Source organism: Schistocerca cancellata, chromosome 5 (assembly GCF_023864275.1).
Source record: "Schistocerca cancellata isolate TAMUIC-IGC-003103 chromosome 5, iqSchCanc2.1, whole genome shotgun sequence".
Classification (NCBI taxonomy): domain Eukaryota; kingdom Metazoa; phylum Arthropoda; class Insecta; order Orthoptera; family Acrididae; genus Schistocerca; species Schistocerca cancellata.
Window position 1 is genome coordinate 37904027 of NC_064630.1, and position 27318 is coordinate 37931344.

Genomic DNA, 27318 nt, shown 5'->3' on the forward strand with positions numbered 1-27318 from the left:
GTCGGCAACTGGAAGGAGTTAATTCCATAAATTATCTGAGAGTAGGCATTTGTTGAAGTTACGAGAACATACCTTCACCGAGGAGTCAAGCAGTATATTGCTCCCTCCTACGTATATCTCGCGAAGAGACCATGAGGATAAAATCAGAGAGATTAGAGCCCACACAGAGGCATACCGACAATCCTTCTTTCCACGAACAATACGAGACTGGAATAGAAGGGAGAACCCATAAAGGTACTCAAAGTACACTCCGCCACACACCGTCAGGTAGCTTGCGGAGTATGGATGTAGATGTAGATGTAGATGAAGACACCACAGCTGTCTTTTTTTAGGTTTCCTAAGGCTCCTGAGATATATACCATCATGTTACTAAACTGTACCCTCAGGATTCACCTGCAAACTACACGTGTATTAATAATTAATGTTTCGTTTTAGGAGCAGAAAATGGCTAGTTAATAGCAGACGAGAAGACCTTATGAAAAATGACCCTGTTTACCTGTATAATAATATCAGGTTTTATTCGCTATATTTCGAACAAGACCAGTTCATGAACGCACACAATAATAAACTCGTGTGCAATTCAGTACCCACACTGTTTGACATCCCAAATAAGCCACCTGAACTGACGATGAAGAGGAAACTGCCACAAACATTCGAAAATCCATCTAAAGCTGTAAAACAGTCCTATGACACAGAAACAGCCAGTTCAGCTCTCCGTGTATCAGTGGCAGATTCGTGTGAATCGTCAACACAGACCTGCTTTGACGATGAAGTGGTTAGATTAAGTGCAGTTATTCGTGTCTTACAAAAGCTTAATGTTCGGTATGTATTTAATTCACTTCTGTTGTTAGAGACTTAATTTTCCATGCTTCCTTCGTGTGATGACATTATTTTGTTAGCACCTTGTTCACTGACCGATTGTTTGAAAATTATTCATATATTTGGTTTTGCGTAAAATGTAATGTAATCAGCTCAGTATAATGAAACTTCCTGGCATATTAAAACTGTCAGTTTTAATCTGCCAGGAAGTTTCATATCAGCGCACACTCCGCTGCAGAGTGAAAAATCTCATTCTGGAAACATCCCCCAGGCTGTGGCAAAGCCATGTCTCCGCAATATCCTTTCTTTCAGGAGTGCTAGTTCTGCAGGGTTCGCAGGAGAGCTTCTGTAAAGTTTGAAAGGTAGGGGACGAGATACTGGCAGAAGTGGAGCTGTGAGGAGGGGGCGTGAGTCGTGCTTGGGTAGCTCAGTTGGTAGAGCCCTTGCCGGCGAAAGGCAAAGGTCCCGAGTTCGAGTCTCGGTCCGGCACACAGTTTTAATCTGCCAGGAAGTTTCACATCAGCGCACACTCCGCTGCAGAGTGAAAATCTCATTCTGGAAGCTCAGTATAATGTTTTCAACATATTTCACCCACTATTTGGCAATTGCTTGTCCCACTTAGAATAATATAAAGATTAAGGTCGTACTTACGGCAACAGGCGACAATGTCAAACACAGTAGGCCTACCGAACGATAAATGAGCTGTCGATCGCTTTTGCATGTAGAGGTACATGTCTGTGCTTTTTACGTGAGAATCTGTGTGTTTATATTCTTTTGATATCAATGAGTTAAGCTGCAATTCTATCCAAAGTCACAAGTGTTTCTTCACGAATGAGTTGTAGCTTGCCACTCGATCCATGGTTTTTGTCCATACTTGCGCTTATTTTAGAATCATTTTTAGAAACATTTATGCCTTCTGATAGTATATAAACCCTTAGAGGCAAGAAAATAACTCAAATATTTCGTAAATTACGTAGGAAATGGATACAAAACAAACATTATGCTTACGACGCGTCTGATGTTGACCTTACTCGCCGCTTGGAGCGCTAGTGTGGCTCCATCTGTCAAACGGTAACAACTTCTACAGCAGTGAGTGTCGCGCGACTGTTTGTCATACTGCGGTACAGCGGCGCCACCTGGCCGTCCACCTTCCTATAATCCGTACTGCCACTGTTCTTTTTCAGCATTTCTCTATACAGGGTGAGGCATGTAAAACTGTTTGCCGGAATATTAGGCGGAATACACATCGGAGAAAAAAAAAGTGGTAATAAACGTTGTTCATCTCTAAGAGGGACATCCGTTAACAAACGCTCGACCCCCCCCCCCCCTGCACCTCCCCTGGGGGCGGGAGGGGGGGGGGGCTGACTTTGAAATCTTAAATAGGAACCCCAACTATTTATTGCAGATTTGGATTCCGTGTGAAAAAATATGTAACTTTCGTATGAAACATTTCTTTCGTTTCGTGATAGGTGGCACTATAATCGGTGCACATGAATATGGGCTGACAGTTGTTGCAAAACTGTAATACGAATATTGAAAGGTATGTGCTAAGCTCCGATCAGGGTAGATCCAGAAAATAAAGTCGATAGTTCAAAAATGGTTCAAATGGCTCTGAGCACTATGGGACTTAACATACAGGGTGTTTCAAAAATGACCGGTATATTTGAAACGGCAATAAAAACTAAACGAGCAGCGATAGAAATACACCGTTTGTTGCAATATGCTTGGGACAACAGTACATTTTCAGGCAGACAAACTTTCGAAATTACAATAGTTACAATTGTCATTCAGGTCTAAAAGTTAATTTTTGAGTACCATCTTAATGCCATTGCACAAATGGCATTATTCTCTTAAACTTGTTTGCTGAGTCAAATACATGTTTCATTACTGACAAAATGGAGGAATGCAAGAAACAAGTTTGCAAACACAGTCAGATGCAGGTTTGTCGAATAATTGATTTGGAACAATTTTATCTTTGATACTTCCACTAATAAAAAAGGAAACAATTTTGGGTAGATACTTTCACTTTTAAAGAAATTTATAATAGGCTGCGAGTCATCGCACCAAATAGAAATTCGTTCTAAGTCTGTCGCGTCCACAGGAGGTCTTTTTTAGGATAGAGAAACTCCCCCTCCGGGTCAGACACGAACTGCCTGCCAACATCGAAGTTACATCTGCCACTGTCTTCTCAGAGAGTGTTCGTCCTCCAGATCGGATTACAGGAAAGGTTGAAAAAATGTTCAAGTGTGTGAGAATTCCTAAGAGACCAAACTGATGAGGTTATCGGTCCCTACACTTACACATTGCTTAAACTAACTTAAGCTAACTTACGCTAAGGACAACACACACAGCCGAGGGAGGACTCGAACCTACGGTGGGAGGGGCCGCGCAATTCGTTACATGGTGCCTATAACCGCGCGGCCACTCCGCGTGGCTCGTAAAGGTTGATCTGACATTGTAAACTGCAGGAGTATCCAAGGAAGGATCCCATAATTAGTATCGCTTATTGAAGGTTATAATGCCCAAATAATATTAGGGGCAGAAGGTTCGTTGAATAACAACGAAATCCTATTTGGAATATTTATCGTAAGGACAGATTAGTCGCCAGTGGTGGCGGCGTATTCATTGCAGTAAAGAGCTGGAAAATATTCCGCGAGATTATCACAGATTCCGTAAGTGTATTAGCATGCGTGAAGTTCAGGATAAAACGCCGGTCAGAAGTGGTAATAGGGATGCTTTTATAAACTGTCTGGATCAGGAAATGTAATGGTAGAGCGCTTCAGAGTGAACTTGCAGATCATCCTCAATAATTTTCCTGGTGATGCCGTTGTAACAGGGAGTGAGTTCGGCTTGTCAGATAGATCGGAAGAGTCATCCTATCAAAACTGGCGCTAGAGACAGGGATTCGTGTGACATTATCCTTACCTTTTTGTTCGAAAATTATTTCAAGGATGTAATTAGAGAACGAACTCGTGATTTTCACATTTTAGACCTCCTAGCGACAAATACACTTGAAATTATTGTACTAGTGAACGCAGAGGAAGGTATTAGTGATCACAAGGCAATGATAGAAACTGAGTATGGGATTTCATAAGGAATGTTAAGAAAGGTGGGAAAATATTTTTGTTTGGCAAGCGTGACAGGATACAAATTGCAGAGTATCTGAGTAGTCAGCATGAAATATTCAGTGCTGAGGACGAAGATGTTGAGTACAAATGGAAAAATTCAAAATCATCGTTCACTATGGCTTAGACAAGTACGCTCCCAGAAACGTCTTAAGGGATATGATAACCCGTCGTGGTTTCCTAGCCGTGTTAGAAAACTACTACGCTAAAAAAGAGAGCTTCAGCACAGATACAAGAGAAGTAAAATCCTAGCTGACGAACAAAAGGTGAAATGAATGTTAGGAGAGCAATGAGAGAAGCGTTCAGTGACCTTGGAAATAGAATTTTGTCAACCGATCTGACTAAAAACCACAAGAAGTTTTAGTCGTACTTAAAATGAGTCATCATCATCATCATCATCATCATCATTTAAGACTGATTATGCCTTTCAGCGTTCAGTCTGGAGCATAGCCCCCCTTATACAGTTCCTCCATGATCCCCTATTCAGTGCTAACATTGGTGCCTCTTCTGATGTTAAACCTATTACTTCAAAATCATTCTTAACCGAATCCAGGTACCTTCTCCTCGGTCTGCCCCGACTCCTCCTACCCTCTACTGCTGAATCCATGAGTCTCTTGGGTAACCTTGCTACTCCCATGCGTGTAACATGACCCCACCATCTAAGCCTGTTCGCCCTGACTGCTACATCTATAGAGTTCATTCCCAGTTTTTCTTTGATTTCCTCATTGTGGACACCCTCCTGCCATTGTTCCCATCTACTAGTACCTGCAATTGTCCTAGCTACTTTCATATCCGTAACCTCAACCTTGTTGATAAGGTAACCTGAGTCCACCCAGCTTTCGCTCCCATACAACAAAGTTGGTCGAAAGATTGAACGGTCCACAGATAACTTAGTCTTGGTACTGACTTCCTTCTTGCAGAAGAGAGTAGATCGTAGCTGAGCGCTCACTGCATTAGCTTTGCTACACCTCGCTTCCAGTTCTTTCACTATGTTACCATCCTGTGAGAATATGCACCCTAAGTACTTGAAACCGTCCACCTGTTCTAACTATGTTCCTCCTATTTGGCACTCAATCCGTTTATATTTCTTTCCCACTGACATTACTTTCGTTTTCATACCATAGTCCTTACATTTCTGATCTAGCTCTGAATGAGTAAAATGAGTAATCGTTCGAAATCCTGCACTCATCCACTCAGTGGCCATACTGACACTGCATCGGAAGATAAAAGACAGAAGGCCGAAATACTGAATTCGGTTTTCCTAAATTGTTTCACCGTGGAATCAATCCTTTCAATCATCGTACGAACGTCGAATTCACACCGAGATAACCGATCGCGAAATAGAAAAGCAACTTAAACGGCTTTGTAGCGGAGAGGCATCATGAGATATCTATAACATTCTAAAAGCACTAAGCGAAAGAACTTGCTCCCCTTCTAGCAACAATTTATCGTAGATTGCTGGAGCAAAAGAGTGTACCTAGCGACTGGAAGAAAGCGCAGGCCACTCCCGTTTTCAAGAAGGGACGTAAGACAGATGCACATAACTATACATCTATACCGTCGGCTTCAGTCTGTTGCAAAATTATGGAGCGTGTTTTGTGCAAGAATTATGACGTATTTGGGGAACGAAAATCTCTATAAAAATCAACATGATTTCCGCAAACAGAGATCCTGCAAAACTCAGTTCGCTCTGTTCCACCATGAGCTCCATAACGCTGTAAAGAACGGGGGTCAGGTTGATGCTGTGTTCTTAGACTTTAGACGGCATTTGACACAGTCCCGTACTGCCGTTTACTGAAAAAAAATACTACCTTATCGAGTATCGGAGCGGATTTGCGACTGGATTCAAGGCTTCTTTGCAAATAGAACTTAGCCGGCCGCGGTGGTCTAGCGGTTCTGGCGCTGCAGTCCGGAACCGCGGGACTGCTACGGTCGCAGGTTCGAATCCTGCCTCGGGCATGGGTGTGTGTGATGTCGTTAGGTTAGTTAGGTTTAAGTAGTTCTAAGTTCTAGGGGACTTATGACCTAAGATGTTGAGTCCCATAGTGCTCAGAGCCATTTGAACCATTTTTGCAAATAGAATTCAACACGTTACTCTTAATGGAACAAACTCGAGCGATTTAAAGGTAATTTCCAGAGTGCCACAAGGAAGTGTGGTAGGACCGTTACTGTCTAGAGTATTTATAAATGATCTAGTAGAAAGCTTAGGGAGCTATTAAGACTGTTCGCAGATGTTGCGGTCGTTCTAAGAAAGTAGCAGCGTAAGAAGAGAGTATCGATTTGAAGAATGACTTGGAGAGGATTGATGAATAGCGCAGGCTCTGATAGTAACTATCCAGAGCGACATTAAGTGGAATGGCCGCATAAAACACGCAGCAGGAAAAGCAGGTGCCAGACTGAGATTCATAGCAAGAATCTTAAGGAAATGTAGCTCATCCACGGGCAGAGATGGGTTCTGACGTGCCTGTTCGACCGATTCTTTGTTCATCAATATCGGTTCGTTACCGGGTAGGATTGACAGAAGACATAGAGAAGATCCAACGAAGAGAGGCGCATTTAGTCACAGGATCAACCGGCGCGAGAATGTTACGCAGATGCTCAACAGACTCGCTTGGCAGGCGCTACAAGAGAGGCGCTATGCATGACGAGGGGGTTTTCTATTGAAATATCGAGAGATCACTTTGTGGGAAGTCGGACAACATATTACTTCCTCCCACAGACACGTCGCGAGATGACCACGGTGAGAAAATTCGAGACGTTGGAGCCAATACAGAGGCTTACCGACAATCTTTCTTCCCACGCGCCGTTCGCGAGTTGAACTGGGAAGAGGGGATGGGGTAATGGTACCATAAGTGCCCTCCGCCACCCACCGTTAATTGACTTGCGGAGTGTCATGTACAGATGAACGTGTGGTCCTGCAGTCACTTCAGCGAAAAAGCTTTGCGGTACACAACAGCGCCATCAACAGACAGTCGCAATTGTTGTTGAAGTCTTCATTCGGAATGCCGGTTCGATGCAGTCCTCTACCCTCTGCCAGTCCTGTGCAAATCTCTCCGTCTCTGTGTGACTACCACAGCCTGCTTCCATCTGAACTACTTTGCACCAGTCGAGCTCTGGCCAAGCTTTAGACCTTTTACTTCCCGGTCTTCCTTCCATTAACAAACCAACTATCCTTGATGTCCTAGGATGAGTCTTTTCTATTCTTTTGGGCAATTTATACTGAAACAAAATATTTTCTACTCCATTAGATTCAGAACATGTCAATCAGTTATCTGATATACCCATCCAATCTTCAACTTTTTCTTTGACTTCCGATTTCAAGAGCTTCTGTTCCATTTTCGTCTGCACTATTTACAGTCCACCTTTTGCTTCCGTGTCAGGACACACGTTAGACAAATATTTTCAGTTAATCGTTCCTGACGCTCAGAGCTATTTATATGTTAGCATATTTTTCTTTTTAAGAAGAGTGTTTCTCCAATTGCCAGTTTCAAGTGATAAGCGCTTTATTTCTGCTCTATCACCAGATTGTGTAAATATCAACTGGATTGTTTTCCCCTCTGTAAAACGGCGGGAATTAACGTGGAGTAAAACGGCACATTTCGAAAGCTTTCCTCTCCTCTTCGTTTTGATTTTGATGCGTCAGTAATTCAGGTGTCCTAGAAAGACAATTAGACATGTATGGAAAGGTACACGTTGTAACCTCCCCACTATGGAATTTAGCTCAACTTTACCTGCCACTGTATAAAAATCTACGTATTACCAAAACTATGTCCCCCCCTCCCCGCAGACTGTTATCCAACTTAAACTCGTGTGCTAAACTTCGACCAAAGAGAAAATAATTTGAACTGAACTGTAACTGATCAGAATGCAGCTTGTTTTTATATTAATTGCGCACCTAAAGTAAAACAATCATCTGGCCCTAATCAAAAATTTCACTTACCTCGCTTCTTGACAACATTGTTGCATATTTCTCGAAAGCACAACAGCGAATAGCAAGCTGGCAGCGGCTAAGCTAGGTTTCTATTTCTAAATGCATATTCAAACTGTTGCACGTGGTAATGCGTAGTGACAAGTACTGGGATGGCGAGAGTAACTATTCCTATGAAACGATATTCCGAGACAACGATTTTAGAATCAAGTACAGTACATATTCAAAAGGACGCAGTAAAGTTTCGCGTGATCTTCACACATAACATACGTCTGAACAGTATTATGCTTAACAAAGTAAACAATGATTTGAAGGGGTTAACTAGCTGACAACAACATTGCTAGCTGCACAGTGCTGCAGTCTTACCTCAAACTTCTTCTCTGCAAAAAATAATAACGTTATTCAACATTTATATTTATTTCACCTTTCTATCATATTCATCCTTGCTGTACTTTTTTCATGTAACAGATACACAGCAGTACAGAAAAATATGGAAATGAGCGTTTGGCGTTATTGGCCCGGAGGCCCCCTAAGCCGTCGGCACACGGCCCGTGCATCCGAACGTTGAGCGTTGAGCGTGCCGAGTTTCTGACGTCATACCGTGAAATAGCACGCTCGGGAGTCTTTCCGAACGTGCAGAGCAATATCTGACATGTCAGATATTCTGAGCGTGCGTCTGAGCGTTGACCAATGAGATGGCTCAACGCCACCTACGTCACACGCACGCTGTCTTCCCTTCAGTACAGAGTTGAGAGGTGCCATATGTGCATTCATTTCAAACCTATATGTACATACGCCGTCTCTGAGAACCAGCAAATTGAGAATCACTGGAAAACCGATTGTTAGTTGTGTGATTCGTTCCAATAAAATAATGAGAAACATCATATTCTTGGCAAAAGAATTATTGTAACTTGCGTACTATGAGAGTAGGCTATTTGAAGGCAGCGACACGCTGAAGGTCCACCCAAAACGGATTGTTCTTGGTACAGTTTGTTGTAATTAAACTTCAATTAGTAACATAATTATCTACGATTAACGTTTATAGTAAGGAGTAAGACAATATGATTAAGTACAAACAGCATGTTGTTGAAACTTCCTGGCAGATTAAAACTGTGTGCCCGACCGAGACTCGAACTCGGGACCTTTGCCTTTCGCGGGCAAGTGCTCTACCATCTGAGCTACCGAAGCACGACTCACGGCCGTTACTCACAGCTTTACTTCTGCCAGTATCTCGCCTCCTACCTTCCAAACTTTACAGAAGCTCTCCTGCGAACCTTGCAGAACTCTCGGTCGGGCACACAGTTTTAATCTGCCAGGAAGTTTCATATCAGCGCACACTCCGCTGCACAGTGAAAATCTCATTCTGGAAGCATGTTGTTGGCTGAGCGTCTCTGTCCACCAATGAGTTTTTGTTGAGTCAGTGATTCGGATCTTAACACTTCCAAATTTTTTTCCTAACATTCGCGTTTTTATTATGTTCTGATACTTTATTATTAGTTTAATATAAGTATGTGCTATAATATTTGATGTTATGTAAATATAAGTTCACCTTTTTTTGAGGGGTGAATTTGTTCGATTGGCTTAATCGACAGGACAGCTTGCGCTACTTGTATAAAGATACTTTGCTCCTTTTTCTTTTACGCTTTGTAATTCACATGTTGCAAAGATTCTGCTACTGGGTAGGAACAGTGTTCAAGTAAGACTGACCTTGGGGTTTTACTAAAATGTGGGAATGATGAAATAATATTTATCTTATGTGGAGAAGTGTTCCAAATTTGTACCGCACTGTTTGCAATGGAACTTTTATAAGCTTGTGTCCTTATTGATTGGACCTGGTACTTTCCTTTTCGTGGACGATGGAGGAAATGTGTTTTAATAGAGCTAACGTGGTAATTTTACGCTCGCCCGTTGAGTAAACAGTGTGATTTACGAACTAGAAACATCCTTCAACTGCCGCTGGAGTGCGTTGCTATCGCGTATACCACGTTGAGGCCAACGTACCTTATGCACAAGTAGCATCGTTCCTGAGCGTTCAGCAGCACGTTAAACTTGGCACGCTCAAGGTTAACGTTCGACAGCACGGTCCGTGTGCCGACGGCTTTACGGGGCAGGTCCGGCCGCCTTGACACAGGTCTTATATTCGACGCCACAATGGGCGACCTGCGCGCCTGATGGGGATGAAACTATGATGAATACAACACAGCACCCAGTCCCTGAGCGGAGAAAATTCTCCGACCCAGCCGAGAATCGAACCCGGTATTATATCTCTTAAAAAATATAACTATTTATTTTGAGGAAACATTCTCCTAGTAAATTCGTTTGTCCTTTGATTTATCGTGATCTGTTACTGATTTTTAGTGGAGTTAGTTTTTACTTTTAGCTTTCAAAAAAAAAAAAATACAAAAGAGATATAATAAGCAAAAATAATGAATTTCGTAGGTTGCCAATTACGTATTATATCTGGTTTTATCGAGCGCCAGGCTCCCTACAGATTACTGTAAATGCAATAGCGTAGTAGTACTCAGCTCTGAAATTATTACTATCACACAAAATAGACAAGTTTTAATAAAATTATTTCAGTGGATTACTTCAATTATTCTCACCGAATATTTTTACTTAATTTCTTCCGCTCCGGCTATCAGACATTGTGCTGTGAAAAAATATTTTTAAATGTACCGCGTAATGGCGGCTAATTGTTAACAGTCAGAGATTACTGTTACTCGCTCCGCAGCAGCTGGAAACATGCTAAATAACTTTCGTTAAATATTCTTTTCATAAGATAAATGTGGCGTGGGTTCTTGAAATAACACACGGAGATCACTTTATACTAATATATTCTTACTAGGACACAGTTTACACCATTAAATATTTGCAATTACGCTATGACAGAAACAAATGCTAGCGCAGCACAATAGCTTGCGTACCTTAATCCAGCTAACACCAGAACGAACGGAACAAAACAGACTAGACCGAAGAATGAACATTGCATTGTGTTTTATACTCTTAGAGAGATGATAATACTTCTTTTAATTACTTACACATTATAATCTCATACACTAAAAATAATGTCTTTTCTGCATTTATCGATATATATTGTATATTTTTACAGTTAAATCAATGATAAATCAATGTTTGCAATTCATTTTGAGTCACATACAGTCATTTTTATTTATTTTTCACCTCGATAATGGTGAATATTGCAAAAGGGACACTACACCGGCCCCGTAGGACGGCAAGCTGACCACTCAGCTATCTCTTTTTATCACTTTTTTTCTATATTGTTCGTGGAATTTGTTAGCGGCGGATGTCCGATGACACCCGTTCAGTTGTTCGTTGATCCGTTCACTCAGTTTTTTTTATTACAGAGGGTAGTTATACCCTGTGACCGAACACGCTGAGCTAACGTGCCGGCTAACTATGAAGGTATCAGACTGCTCAGAGGTAAAGACTGTGTCACGACTGTGCTAAACAGTAACGTAGCTTGCTCTCTCTCTGATGTGCACTAGAGTGCTGCAACGCTCAGCGTTTGACCGGTCACGGCTCGCCTGTTGACGGGTGGACCTAGCCGCTCGTGTCCGGCCCCATACGACTCGACTCGGTCACGTGCTCGCCCCATGTCTTATGTCCGGATTCGGGACACGCGGATAACCGAGCATGACCGGTCACCGCTGACGTCTCACCTCGCATCGCCCCGGCTCGCTGCACTGTGCTTTACTGTACAAATCCAACGCCTCTCTGTCTGTCTGTCTCTCTCTCTCTCTCTCTCTCTCTCTCGCGCGCGCGCGCTCTCTTTTAATACAAAAGTAACGTTCCCAAGAACGGCTACGTGACACAGCTAAATTCATAAAGCACCTGGAAAGTAAAATGATATTTCAATACAATCGCGGATAGAAGACGAGTCTCATTTCCAGACAAAAGAGATATTTTTCCTTTCATTTATAGGAAACATTAAATAAGTGCTTTCCCTGTAATCTAGAAGACAACCATCTTCATAAAGAAAGCATACAAAGAACATTAAACATTTACAGACGTAACTTGTCATACGTTTCAATTGTATGCAACATAAACAAAATTACAGTTATTGTTGATCAGCAGGAAATCACTAACGCGTTCCGGATTTAATTGGCTGCGGCAATTTGTTAGTAACATGCCGGCTTTACTGAAGCACCTTTCACTAGGTGCGCTTGTTGCTGGGATACATAAAATACGTCTTGCAACTGCAGCCAAACCTGGCAGATCTGTTTCATGTCTGCTCCACCACTTTAAGATGTCATCATCATCTCCGGGGTGCATTAAAATGTACAGATCTACTTCATCTGCTGCGGATGATCTGTTGTTCCTCCATTCCTTGAAACGATCTCTCTTTCTGGGTGGTGATGACACAGTACTTGAAGGATGTATGATAATAAACAAAAGAGACAAGTAATACAGAACTGATATGGAAATCATCGAAACATTCCCGTAAGAGACCGATGACCTCGCTGTTTGGTCTCTCCCCCCAAACAACCCGACCCCCGTTCCCATAACAACGAGATGTTTTACGTTAATGAAATATTATACGAGTCACAACATTCCCGTTTCTCTATAATACACTTTCCACTAACTATGCAAAAACGATTATGTTAATGATTCAATGTTGTACCTGCGTACGTAGCACACATTTGTCGCACATTGTTAAGAATTTCCTGCTTTTCACTTATTTCAAGCATATTAAGATAACGGAAGGACGGCCAAACAAACGATCTTTGTGAGGTTTCTCGCAACTGTGTTTCTTTAAATGAGTGGTTCCCGACTGGAAAGACAATAAATTGGAGCAGTTTATGCACGGTACGTACCCAGTAGACGCAATGTTTTCATCTACAACCAACAGAAATGTACTCCATACTTGACTTTTTAGACCTTCCCGTTTCTTTAATGTGTAAACATTCGTTTCAATCTTACGTCTAACTACACTGGCTTCCTATCGCTGCATGATTACAGAGAGAGACACACCACAAATAAGAAGCCCGTACTGGCTGCAGTGTCACACGAATAATAACACGAGTAATGTGTTTCAAGTTATGTGCTACGTATTCGGTCACGGCTTCTATGCTCGGTCACTAGAACTAGTGCGGGCAGCCTATCCAGTTAGGGTGTGCTCGCCCCACCTCGTATTTTGTGCTCGCTTACTCGGTCATGCAGGACTCTAATGTGCACATTGATAATATACAAAAACAAGATGACGTGACCTCCTTACAACGTTAATAAGATTATTTACAGGGTGACAACTATTGAACTATATGAAATAAAACCGTCATAACTTCTGAAGGGTTTGCGTTATGACCACCGAACTGCACAGTTGGCCGCGGGGCGTGATGGGAATTAGTATGCCCATACCCACGCGCCTTGTTGTTGTCGGTCATTTGCGGTTGAAAATGTCACAGTACGCCTGAGCGTATAGCGCTTGTGAAGGCCTATTATGCGAGCAATAACAGACCAACTGCTGCTCAAAGGAAGTTTGCGGCCGAGTTCGAGCTGAAGACAACCGGTCCAAATATGCTGACAACCAAGAATTTGATTTTCAACTTTGAGAGAACGGGTAGTGTTCGTAATTACAGTGTCGGCAATGTCGGTCGTCGAAAAAGGGCGAAAACGGCTGAAAACATCGAGAAGAAACGCGCAGTGTTTTACATCGGCCCCAGAAAATCGATCACATTAGCTGCACAACAGCTGGGAATCAACCGGGAGACACCGCGACAAACTGTTGATGAAGACCTGCATCTCTTCGCACACAAAATTCAAACCCGTCAGCCATCAAGCGCCAGGGCCGTGAAACAGCGGTTGTGTTTCGCCGCCGCTATTGTCCACAGAATTAACGAAGAGGACTTTCATGTGAATATGGATTGGTTTAGCGATGAAACCCAATTTCATTTGCATGTGTTTCTCAATAAGCAAAACTGGTCCATTTGGGGGCCTGAGAATCCGCATTTCGACATCGAGAAGTCTCTTAATCCTCTACAGGTGAGTGTGTGGTGCGCAATGTCCAGTCACGGAAAATCGGTGCGATATTCCTTGATGGAACAATGACTACCGAACGGTACATGCAGGTTTTGGAAGGTGATTTTATGCCCACTATCCGAAGTGACCCTGATTTCGACAAGATGTGGTTCATCCAAGACGGAGCTCGACTACATCGAAGTAGGGGAATGTTTGATGTGCTTGAGGAGCACTTAGGGGACCGCATTCTGCCTCTGGGGTACCCAGAGGCCACTCACATGGGCCTCGATTGGCCACCAAATTCTCCGGATTTGAACAACGTGCGACTCTTTTTTGTGGGGCTATATTGAAGACATGATGTGCAGCAATAACCCCAAAAACATTGTTGTTGTTGTGGTCTTCAGTCCTGAGACTGGTTTGATGCAGCTCTCCATGCTACTCTATCCTGTGCCAGCTTCTTCATCTCCCAGTACCTACTGCAACCTACATCCTTCTGAATCTGCTTAGTGTATTCATCTCTTGGTCTCCCCCTACGATTTTTACCGTCCACGCTGCCCTCCAATACTAAATTGGTGATCCCTTGATGCCTCAGAACATGTCCTACGAACCGATCCCTTCTTGTGGTCAAGTTGTGCCACAAACTTCTCTTCTCCCCAATCCAATACTTCCTCATTAGTTATGTAATCTACCCATCTAATCTTCAGCATTCTTCTGTAGCACCACATTTCGAAAGGTTCTATTCTCTTCTTGTCCAAACTATTTACCGTCCATGTTTCACTTCCATACATGGCTACACTCCATACAAATACTTTCAGAAATGACTTCCTGACACTTAAATCTATACTCGATGTTAATAAATTTCTATTCTTCAGAAACGCTTTCCTTGCCATTGCCAGTCTACATTTTATATCCTCTCTACTTCGACCATCATCAGTTATTTTGCTCCCTAAATAGCAAAACTCCTTTACTACTTTAAGTGTCTCATTTCCTAATCTAATACCCTGAACATCACCCGACTTAATTCGACTACATTCCATTACCCTCGTTTTGCTTTTGTTGATGTTCGTCTTATATCCTCCCTTCAAGACGCCATCCATTCCGTTCAACTGCTCTTCCAAGTCCTTTGCTGTCTCTGACAGAATTACAATGTCATCGACGAACCTCAAACTTTTTATTTCTTCTCCATGGATTTCAATACCTACTCCGAATTTTTCTTTTGTTTCCATTGCTGCTTGCTCAATATACAGATTGAATAACATCGGGGAGAGGCTACAACCCTCTCTTACTCCCTTCCCAACCGCTGCTTCCCTTTCGTGTCCCTCGACTCTTATAACTGCCATCTGGTTTCCATTAATGAGCTGAAAACATGCATTGAGGAGGTCATCGACAGCATCGATGTTCCGACACTTCAGCGGCTCATCCAGAATTTCGCTATTCGTCTGCGGTGCATCATTGGCAATGGTGAGAGGCATATCGAACATGTCATAACCTAAATCAGAATGTCTATAGTGACGGTCACATGTTGAATAAAGTGTGTGCACGCCGTAGTTTGTAACTAATTTACATTTTTTTATGTAGTTCAATAATTGACATCCTGTATAATATGTACGCTGGGAAATGGTGTGGGTTCTTCTGTGGGGTGGGTTCTGCAGTGAGACCAACGTTCTTGATAGAAACAAGTTGTCCTGAATTCTGATACAAACCGATAAGAAACTGCCAGGTAGTAATGCGTAGTAGTGCTACGTCGACGTAAATTCCTTAATAAAGTCTTCCGTACTGAGGTTGATACAAGCTTTAAGGTCCAATGAATCTGGGGTGATGCTCTGAACGTAGCGCCTTAAGAATACGCGACGGCCAGTCAGAGTGTCAGGGAATGAGGGTGATGTGAACTGAGGGTTCTCTGGTGGCGAGCATGCATGGAGACAGCGGAGCGAGCTCGACTGGCGGCGGGTTCGAAAGCGCCTGGCCGGGCGGTTCTAGGCGCTTCAGTCCGGAACCGCGCTGCTGCTACGGTCGCAGGTTCGAATACTGTCTCGGGTATGGATGTGTGTGATGTCCTTAAGTTAGTTAGGTTTAAGTAGTTCTAAGTCTAGGGGACTGATGACCTCAGATGTTACCGAGCGAGGTGGCGCAGTGGTTAGACACTGGACTCGCATTCGGGAGGACGACGGTTCAATCCCGCGTTCGGCCATCCTGATTTAGGTTTTCCGTGATTTCCCTAAATCACTCCAGGCAGGTTCCTCTGAAAGGGCACGGCCGACTTCCTTCCCCATCCTTCCCTAATTCGATGAGACCGATGACCACGCTGTCTGGTCTCCTTCCCCAAACAACCAACCAACCAACCAACCTGTGTGCGGTCGGCGAAGACGCCGCCGGCGCTGCACGTTTTCTGTGTGAGACCACGCAGTAGCTCACAGGCGCTGTCACTGGTCACTGCTTGACCTCTAGGAGTGCAATGAAACAACAACAACACAAACACCAAACACATAAAATTTTTATTTAAACTAGTTTAGAGCTGGCCCATACAACCAACGTTTGCCGGAGGTTTTCCTTGTTTACCGAGCTAATGCCAGAACTGGAAGTCCCTTCCAAAATACACTCCTGGAAATTGAAATAAGAACACCGCGAATTCATTGTCCCAGGAAGGGGAAACTTTATTGACACATTCCTGGGGTCAGATACATCACATGATCACACTGACAGAACCACAGGCACATAGACACAGGCAACAGAGCATGCACAATGTCGGCACTAGTACAGTGTATATCCACCTTTCGCAGCAATGCAGGCTGCTATTCTCCCATGGAGACGATCGTAGAGATGCTGGATGTAGTCCTGTGGAACGGCTTGCCATGCCATTTCCACCTAGCGCCTCAGCGTTCGTGCTGGACGTGCAGACCGCGTGAGACGACGCTTCATCCAGTCCCAAACATGCTCAATGGGGGAGAGATCCGGAGATCTTGCTGGCCAGGGTAGTTGACTTACACCTTCTAGAGCACGTTGGCTGGCACGGGATACATGCGGACGTGCATTGTCCTGTTGGAACAGCAAGTTCCCTTGCCGGTCTAGGAATAGTAGAACGATGGGTTCGATGACGGTTTGGATGTACCGTGCACTATTCAGTGTCCCCTCGACGATCACCAGTGGTGTACGGCCAGTGTAGGAGATCGCTCTCCACACCATGATGCCGGGTGTTGGCCCTGTGTGCCTCGGTCGTATGCAGTCCTCATTGTGGCGCTCACCTGCACGGCGCCAAACACGCATACGACCATCATTGGCACCAAGGCAGAAGCGACTCTCATCGCTGAAGACGACACGTCTCCATTCGTCCCTCCATTCACGCCTGTCGTGACACCACTGGAGGCGGGCTGCACGATGTTGGGGCGTGAGCGGAAGACGGCCTAACGGTGTGCGGGACCGTAGCCCAGCTTCATGGAGACGGTTGCGAATGGTCCTCGTCGATACCCCAGGAGCGACAGTGTCCCTAATTTGCTGGGAAGTGGCGGTGCGTACCCTACGGCACTGCGTAGGATCCTACGGTCTTGGCGTGCATCCGTGCGTCGCTGCGGTCCGGTCCCAGGTCGACGGGCACGTGCACCTTCCGCCGACCACTGGCGACAACATCGATGTACTGTGGAAACCTCACGCCCCACGTGTTGAGCAATTCGGCGGTACGTCCACCCGGCCTCCCGCATGCCCACTATACGCCCTCGCTCAAAGTCCGTCAACTGCACATACGGTTCACGTCCACGCTGTCGCGGCATGCTACCAGTGTTAAAGACTGCGATGGAGCTCCGTATGCCACGGCAAACTGGCTGACACTGACGGCGGCGGTGCACAAATGCTGCGCAGCTAGCGCCATTCGACGGCCAACACCGCGGTTCCTGGTGTGTCCGCTGTGCCGTGCGTGTGATCATTGCTTGTACAGCCCTCTCGCAGTGTCCGGAGCAAGTATGGTGGGTCTGACACACCGGTGTCAATGTGTTCTTTTTTCCATTTCCATGAGTGTATTATCAGTTGGAACGTCCTCTGCCTCACAAAAAAGCCTCTGAGCACTATGGGACTTAACTTCTGTGATCATCAGTCCCCTAGAACTTAGAACTACCTACACCTAACTAAGGACATCACACATAACCACGCCCGAGGCAGGATTCGAACCTGCGACTGCAGCGGTCGCGCGGTTCCAGACTGTAGCGCCTAGAACCGCTAGGCCACCCCGGCCGGCTCTGCCTCACCCCTGACCTGCTTATGTATTGGCTGGAAAGAACAAAGTTCTGCAAGAGCTTGCCCACATACCGTTCAAAATGGTTCAAATGGCTCTGAGCACTATGGGACTCAACTGCTGAGGTCATTAGTCCCCTAGAACTTAGACCTACTTAAACCTAACTAACCTAAGGACATCACACACATCCATGCCCGAGGCAGGATTCGAACCTGCGACCGTAGCGGTCTCGCGGTTTCAGACTGCAGCGCCAGAACCGCGCGGCCACTTCGGCCGGCTCACATACCGTGAGTAGGGAATATATCCCAAAATTCTGTTATCACCATTAATGCAGAGGCCCGGCTTTTCAATTTTTTTGCCGTAAGCGGAGAAGCATCTTTCGACACTGAGCTTCGCTGCGTATTCTGTCGTTTGTAGTGATCAACCCACGCCTCATCGCTGGCTACTGTGCTACTGAAAAGTGTTATCTTTCCTATTTAAAACATCTTAAAATGAACTTCGGCATTCCTAATAGTTCCTGTGTGTATTTTTCTCTCAGTGGACATGGTATCCAACTGGCGTAAAGATTACGACGTTTAAGAGATTCATGGCCAACTGCAAATACTGAACTGTGGCTAACGTTCAGCCACATTCAGTATCGCCAGTTCTGTCCAGACGATCATCGCGCGAATCGTCCGCTCGGCTGTCTGATGTTCAGTGCGTCTACGAAGTGGGTGGCGTACCCGAACGCTCTTCGTCGCAGGCAGACTCATCCCCACTTTCAAATCTACAAGGACGTGCTGAAAAGTACAGGGTGATTCGAAAAGAATACCACAACATTAGGAATTTAAAACTCTGCAACGACAAAAGGCAGAGCTAAGCACTATCTGTCGGCGAGTTAAGGGAGCTGTAAAGTTACATTTAGTTGTACATTTGTTCGCTTGAGGCGCTGTTGACTAGGCGTCAGCGTCAGTTGATGCTAAGATGGCGACCGCTCAACAGAAAGCTTTTTGTGTTATTGAGTACGGCAGAAGTGAATGGACGACAGTTGTTCAGCGTGCATTTCGAACGAAGTATGGTGTTAAACCTCCTGATAGGTGGTGTGTTAAACGTTGGTATAAACAGTTTATGGAGAATGGGTGTTTGTGCAAAGGGAAAAGTTCTGGACGGCCGAGAACGAGTGATGAAAATGTAGCACCCATTCAGCAAGCATTTGTTTGCAGCCCAGGAAAATCGACTCGCAGAGCTAGCAGAGAGCTGCAAATTCCACAATCAACTGTATGGAGAGTCCTACGAAAAAGGTTAGTTATGAAACCTGAACGTCAACTACCCGAGGCGATGGATCGGCTGCCAGGCAGCCCGTGACAGAGCACTTCATCACTGGCCTCCAAGAAGCCCTGATCTTACCCCCTGCGATTTTTTCTTATGGGGGTATGTTAAGGATATGGTGTTTCAGCCACCTCTCCCAGCCACCATTGATGATTTGAAACGAGAAATAACAGCAGCTATCCAAACTGTTACGCCTGATATGCTACAGAGAGTGTGGAACGAGTTGGAGTATCGGGTTGATATTGCTCGAGTGTCTGGAGGGGGCCATATAGAACAACTCTGAACTTGTTTTTGAGTGAAAAAAAAACCTTTTTAAATACTCTTTGTAATGATGTATAACAGAAGGTTATATTATGTTTCTTTCATTAAATACACGTTTTTAAAGTTGTGGTATTCTTTTTGAATCACCCTGTATTTTATTGTGTTGTCAGTGTCGGCTGAGGTATTACGTGTCATGCATATTACTCGGTCGACTTTCCCGCTTCGCTGACGCAAATTGCAACTTTATACCGCTAGGGGGCTGCGAATTGAAGCTTGCAGTATGGCCGTGTGTAACGTAAGTGTGTCAGTGCGTGAGAAACAGCCTGCTGTAGTCGGATTTCTAACCTCAGAGAACTCGGTCCACCCATGGAGGGACCCCTCCCTTCAGCACGGCGGTGTCAGACCACACACCAGCGCTGCGCCGTGTGCCACAGCGCGACACTCTAGGTTGACTGTCATCGATCGTCCTCCACACAGCTGCGACTTGGGACCATCCCATTACCATCTGCTTCCAAACCTTAAAGAAGACCTTCGAGGAGTTCACTTTGACAGTGGTGAAGCTGCGCAAACACAGATGTTGTGGCTCAGTCAACAAAGTGAATAATTCTGCGGTGACGGTATCAACAAACTGGTGTCTCGTTGGGGGAAATATGTTCGTCGACAGGCGGACTGCTCGTATGTTGCGAAATAATAATGCAGACAAGAAAAATAAAGTCGTAGAATGTTAATAAAGTTTGTTGCGTTTAAAAAAGCTTCAAGAGATTTCGCATAAAGAAAATGTGAGGCATTACTTTTCAGCAAGCCCTGGTATTAATTCATTAGAAAATTTTTCGTTGCTTAATACAGCTCCCACCACACTGCAGCTGCATTCTGGCATTCTGCGAATAAAAAAAAATGGCTCTGAGCACTATGGGACTTAACTTCTGAGGTCATCAGTCCCCTAGAACTTATAACTACTTAAACCTAACCAACCTAACGACATCACAGACTTCCATGCCAGAGGCAGGATTCGAACGTGCGACCGTAGCGGTCGCGCGGTTCCAGGCTGTTGCGGCTAGAACCGCTCGGCCACTCCGGCCGGCACATTCTGCGAATAATTTCCACAGCATTCGTCCCCGCATTTCTTCTTTGGTCCATACGTACAATGGGACGCTCAATGCCGTCAATCAATAGAGCAGAAAAAGATTCCTCTAGTTATTGAATTTCCCTCGTATATTCTCAAAACTTGTAAATAAACCACGTAATTACGAAACTGCTTTGATGCACAAAGCTAAAGACCATAATAAAAAAATAAAGTCCGTTGTGTCAGTCTGGTGCTACACTAGACACAAATGCTAACATCAGTGAGAGAACTTGTCGACCACAGTTTGACTTCCTATTCGTGCCTTTTGGCACCATATTGTATGACTAGTTACGGTTAATAAAAGGGTGTGTGATTTGAGAATGTTCGTGTCAGTCCGAAACCGCTAATCACTGCAGCAAAAACTGTATATTAATGCAACTGAGACGGACGGAATGAAAACGGAAAAAATTATCCAACTTTCTCACTGCTCAACAGTTGCGGACATACCATTCCGTGGTAGCATGCCTCGACTCAGCAGATAAATAAATAAATAAATAGCTGATAAATAGGAAGTATTTTACAACACTTCTGCAGTTAACGGTTCGTCGTCTGTGGCTAGTATAAGAGACGTGTTGCGGCGCTGCGGCTGCCCGGCCCATCGCCGCTGCCGGTTACACAACAGGCAGACGGCAGACAGCAGACGCTCAGGCGGATTACGGATTACGGGGAACCGCCGGCCGCAAATGGCGGAGAAACTCGCCGATGGGCGCGCAGATCTGCGCGTTCGCCGCCGGCGCTTTCCCTTCCGCAGCCGGCCGAAAAGCGGCCGCTTCCGCGTCCAGTCACTGGCTCCGGCGTGACCAGACACCTGTAGACTGCAGTATCACCTCGTAACGAACAGCCGCTACCTGACGTCTCCCTGCGACGTCCACAGGAGAAGTATTGCTCTCAAGGGGACCAGCTACCGGTCTGTTTGAGAGGTGGCATGAGCCCCCTCTCATAATTCTATCATACGATTTTCCTCTCTAATTGCATGCAGTGAAAAGTCGCTATTCCTTCACACGCGGACTTCCCACGCAGCGTCTCTCGTCACCCAGGTGGTCCAGTGACAGGCGGGCTCTGTTTGACTTTGAAAGGGTAAGCCGACAGGTGTGAGGGAGTCGAGTGAATGCTTTCCAGACGCCGACATTGTCAAGAGGCACGCCCGCAGGGCCTGAAGTAGCGGCTGGGCTAGAGGTTCCGTTACTTCGCAGAAACTTAGCGAAAACACTTTCTGGCGGGCTACCAGCAAGGCGTGGGAATGACTTGTGTACCCAGGCAGTTGTGGCGGGTAAATTCCCGCGCTTTCTGCAAAATAGTAACTGTGATTGGCTTGCTCAAGGCATAGCTCCGTGAAGTAGCAAAATCAGCGCAGAAATTGGCGCCAAGAATCTCCATTGGTGGAATGGTAGTGCTCTGGCAATAGAGTGGAATTCTCCGCCGGTTTTCGAGTTGCTGATTGGAACGTTTAACCACGGCCACTGTTGTGGGGGCGGGAATGTTGTGTGTTCGGCCTGTACGGGTGCTCTAGGTAGTCGGCTCTCGCCTTTCGGTCGAGGACGTCGAAGCAACCAGCCAACGGCTCCGGTACGCCAGATCGTGTCCTGGCAGTCAAGAAGACAGTTTGGTAATGTATGTCCGCAGCACCGGCAGATAGGGATTTTCCTAGGTGATAATCAGAGCTCAGCAGAGCGCACCTGTTCGTCTTTTTTCTTTGTTCTGTCTTGGATAGCAGCGATTAATATTGGGTTGGCTATGTGTTTTCTCTAAGATTTGAGTTGCAAGGAATTGGCTGCACATACCACTTTGTCATAATCCTCACAATCTAGTTTAGGGACAACTTCACATTCACAGAGTTTGTTTGAGTATCCAATTTGAGCCAATTTGATGTATTGTAAATATTTCATGTGTTTTTGTTTATTATTTTGTGTTTAGTCTTAATAAATCATATTGTTATTTTGGACAGAACTTTCATTCTGTTAATCGGTAGAGCAACCCTATCATTCCTCACTATGTTAATGAGACCTTCATATATTTAACTTATTTATCAAATTAAATTATTGCAGGTGCCAAACTCTCTTCTACTCCACTGGCAGGGTTGATTAGAGTCAGTTCGCGTATTTTTTTAATCCTTGTGCAACAGCAAAAGTCGGAGTTAGAATAGGGGGGGGCTTAGCTCATCATGTACATATGTAGCTTCTAGAAGAATTTAGTGTTAAATACACTGCTTGCCCTGGCACCTCGCATGTTCACTCTCTTCTGCTGACACAGGTGAAAGAAGCTATTTATCGGAATCAGAAAGAGGTCTGACCAATGACTTTCGAGACCAGGGCAATCGCCATTTTCGCGACGATTAAGTTTGTAAACTGTTTCTAATCTTTTTGTTCAAAATTTGCCGAGGATGTTACAAGCAGCAAATATTTTCTGTGATTTGTCAAAGGCATTTGATTTTGTGAACAACAACATCCATTTAAATAAATTAGAATTCTATGGTGTCACAGGCAGTGCTGCAAAATGGTTCAATTCATACCTCGCTAACAGGAAACAAAGGGTGTCAGTGCAAGGGACTAGTGAATTAAGTCGTCAGTCATCATCAGAATGGGAAGAAATTACATGTGGTATCCCACAAGGATCCATATTAGGGCCACTGCTTTTTCTTGTGTACATTCATGATCTCTCATCAGTTACACTGCCAGAAGCAGAGTTGGTTTTGTTTTCAGATGACACAAGTATTGCAATAAATAGTATGTCGAGTGTAGTTCTAGAAAGATCTGCTAATGATATTCTCATGTATATTAATAAATGGTTTAAAGCCAACTCACTGACATTAAACTTCGACAAGACTCACTACATGCAATTCAGAACCTGTAAGAGGTTTCCACCCAGCATATGCATAAAGTATGAAGAAGAGAAGATAGAAGAGGTTGACCATCTTAAATTCCTGGGATTATAATTTGATAATAAATTCAGTTGGGAGGAGCACACCACAGAACTGCAGAAACGCCTTAACAAATCTGTATTTGCAATTCGAGTGTTAGCAGACATAGGCGACATAAAAATGAAAAAGCTTGCATACTTTGCCTACTTTCATTCCATAATGTCATATGGTATAATATTTTGGGGCAACTCTTCAACTCAAACAAAAGTTTACAGACTACAAAAGCGTGTAATACGTATTATTTGTGGAGTAAATTCACGGATGTCCTGTGGAAACCTCTTCAATGAACTGGGTATCCTAACTACTGCCTCTCAGTATATTTACTCCTTAATGAAATTTGGCCTAAATAATATACCTCTTTTACCAACAAACAGCTCAGTTCATACATACAATACCAGGAACAAAAATGATCTGCACAAGGACTTAAAAGCACTTACTTTAGTTCAGAAAGGGGTCCACTACTCAGGAACACTCATCTTAAATGATTTGCCAGCAAACATAAAAAGTTTAGTAACAAATAAAGATCAGTTTAAAAGTAGCCTGAAACACTTACTAGTGGGCAACTTCTACTCCATTGACGAATTTTTAATAGAAACAAATGATGTATTGTATATATTCAACTATTAGTATTGTTATTTCAGCTTAAAAATAATATTGACATGTTCCACATCCAAGAGGATCTCCTCAGAACGGATCTATGGAACGAAAAAATAATCTAATCTAATCTAAACGTATAACTGTGCTGTACTTTAACTGACTAGATTTTTTTTTCTCCTTATACATATATGGTATTCTGCTGCTACCCCTAAAGCAGACACCTTATCAGTTATGTACTCAGATTAAATTAATCTCCTCTTCCGTTTAAATTTACTACGATATTGCAGTGCCTGTATTGTTGAGAAGAACAATGCATGCACGCGTATCCAAAGGAACACAGCATCGTCCTTCTTAGTAACACAAGCACTGCAGTATCGCATTTATCCGCCGATACCAAGCATCGACTTTCAATTAAAATGTCCTCCTCCCTATGGGAATTGCATAACGCGTGTACGTGTAAAGGTTGTGACGCAGGCACGACGACATGTGGAAGTCTTGCACGGATAGCGAAGGCAGTAAAGGCGACCGCTAGCGTAGAGCGGGAAATCCGGATTAGAGGCCCCCACACAGCTGATACGTTTTCTTGTTCGCAACTGTGTATACATTTCATTTAAATTTACTGTGTTTGACAACATCCCTATGCAGTCCGATCCCCAAATATAACAAAACGCCCTCTGCTGGCAAGTCATGCCACTCGTACACTCACCCAAATGCATAGCACTGACATAATGACAATGTTCATAGCTGGAACCATAGGCTCCGCAACGGGGGGAGGGCAGAAGTAGGCCTTTGCCCCCTCCTGGAACCTGGGTTTGCCGAGATTGTATTTATTACAGAGCTACTGATCAGACGCAGCTTCGCGCAGGTAGCAGTAAGCATCTATGTGCGGACGACGCATTTATAATGTGAAGTGTGGACTGAGATAATACAAGACGCTCGCAGTCGGAGTTATGTCGCTCCTCAGTTTTGGAAGGAGGTTCCAAAGAGCAAGTTGAAGCCCTCTGTCCTCGAACAGCAACAAGTCTCACCTCACGATCTTCACTGGATTCTTGAGACCTCATATTACTCAACCTTTAGGCGTTCTAGGGTATCGAGAAAGACTCGACCGGTTAATTGTCATGTTTAATTGTAAACAAAACGAAATCAACATGGTAGACACCCAAATCACAAAGGAGGCTCAATAAAATCGTTTTTGCTATCCAAGAAGGCAAATATAAATGGAACCTATGGGAAGAAGCAAAGTAATTTCGTAAAGTTTTTGATGCCCAAAGCGAAATCAGTAAATCCGTATATCCTAGACACGAAAACTGACTGTCCGTTTGTCTTTGTAAAGATGAAGTTGCTGTGCTTAATTCTAGCACCCACATAAATATTCGATAATACTTCTATCATTTAGGTAAAAAAACTAACAGTGCCATCTGTTGGCTCTTTGGTTCACTACGCCGTCAGAATCGTGTCACTGATGTAAACAGTGTAAAAACGTTAAATTAAGATATCTTTTTTTACGTGATCCGATGTTGATGAAATGAAGTGTAAATTTTGCCTCAATCTAGGCTCAAGTTACGTGATAATTCAGATTTTCTCAGCGTGATTCATTGGGAAGAAAATGGAAACAACAACTCGGCTGAACACCTAGTTCACTATTAATGACGCTCAAGCTTCCTGTGAAAACCCTGTGGCAATTGGTCTAGTGGTTTTGGAGATTAGCGTGTTCAAACAGACCAACAGACAGACACAGTTTTTAAAAAGTGTGTTATTGTATTCTGTTACACTCCCTACATCAATCGCAATCAGCTTTTGGTAAATACTTTGATTGTATAGACACGACGATTTTACAGTTAATAATTATTAGTCTGGTTAGTTAGTTAATAATTATACTTAATAATTATTAGTATAAATTCTCTCCCAAGTTTAGCAATGATTGTCTGCGACCATAGCAAATAGCAGGTGCAGCATTGTCAGTAAGCGAAATACTGTTCTTTTTAAACTTTATTTCCGTTTCTCCTCATTGACAAGCATTAATTTGGCATTTTTGTTGTATTCCAATAGTGTTTCCTCCATGGTTCCAACTTTTTTAATTTCATACTTTTAATTTTCAATGACAGCCTTCATTATTGGCATCTTAATAAAAACATTAATTGTGAATAACTCGTTGAAAACCATGGAGATTATCATAAAAATTATATAATTTCAGGAAGTTAAATCAGAACGGTGTCATTCATTTTCATGTTAAATATTCAGAGTTGTGTGCTTAGCTTAGACTAAAAAAGAACATCCGTCCCATATTTCTGTCAAAATATTTCCTATGAAAAACATTGACTAGACATCTATTAATCGTCTAAGGTACAGTGCATTTATGTAATTCTTGTAAAATTGATTTTATTGGGGCGGTACATGTCCTCAGACTACGTGTACCAGTTGTATACCGGTAAGAGGTGGCAACTCTAGAATATTGTCCCCTCCCGACAAAATTTCTGCGGACGCCCATGAGTAGAACACACATTAAAGAAATCAATAAGAATAATTAAATAAGGTTGTGCATATGTTAAATTACTGACACATCATAATGTGAAACAGTAAATTCGTGTACCCGATTTTTATAATTACTGGTTTCATTTATCTGTAAACCAGGGGAATTTTTTATTTCATCCTGCAAGAGAATTCATACTAGAAACTTACCTCCCAAATTAAAGGAAGCGGCAATCCCGCTGCTTGTTGATATTTCTTCCGTGGCAGCCGAAGATTTGATGTCCGCTCGTTCCCATTGTATGTAGGTTGCGGGGGATGTAGCGGTCTCTGGATCCTCTGCTTTTGCAAATCATTACTTGAGTTACGTTTGACCCCCAAGAAATTGGAAAGTTACAGTTTTGAGTAAGTAAGTACTTTAAAGAGGCTTCAGATGTATAGCACTGACAGGATTGATCTAAAACTTTCACTTTAGCCCAGTTTTTCAAGAACGAGTAATCACACGACTTATTTATTCATTTTCACTGAGGAGCCATCGTTTACCGTATAGCCACTCACTGCAGTCACTATGCTACG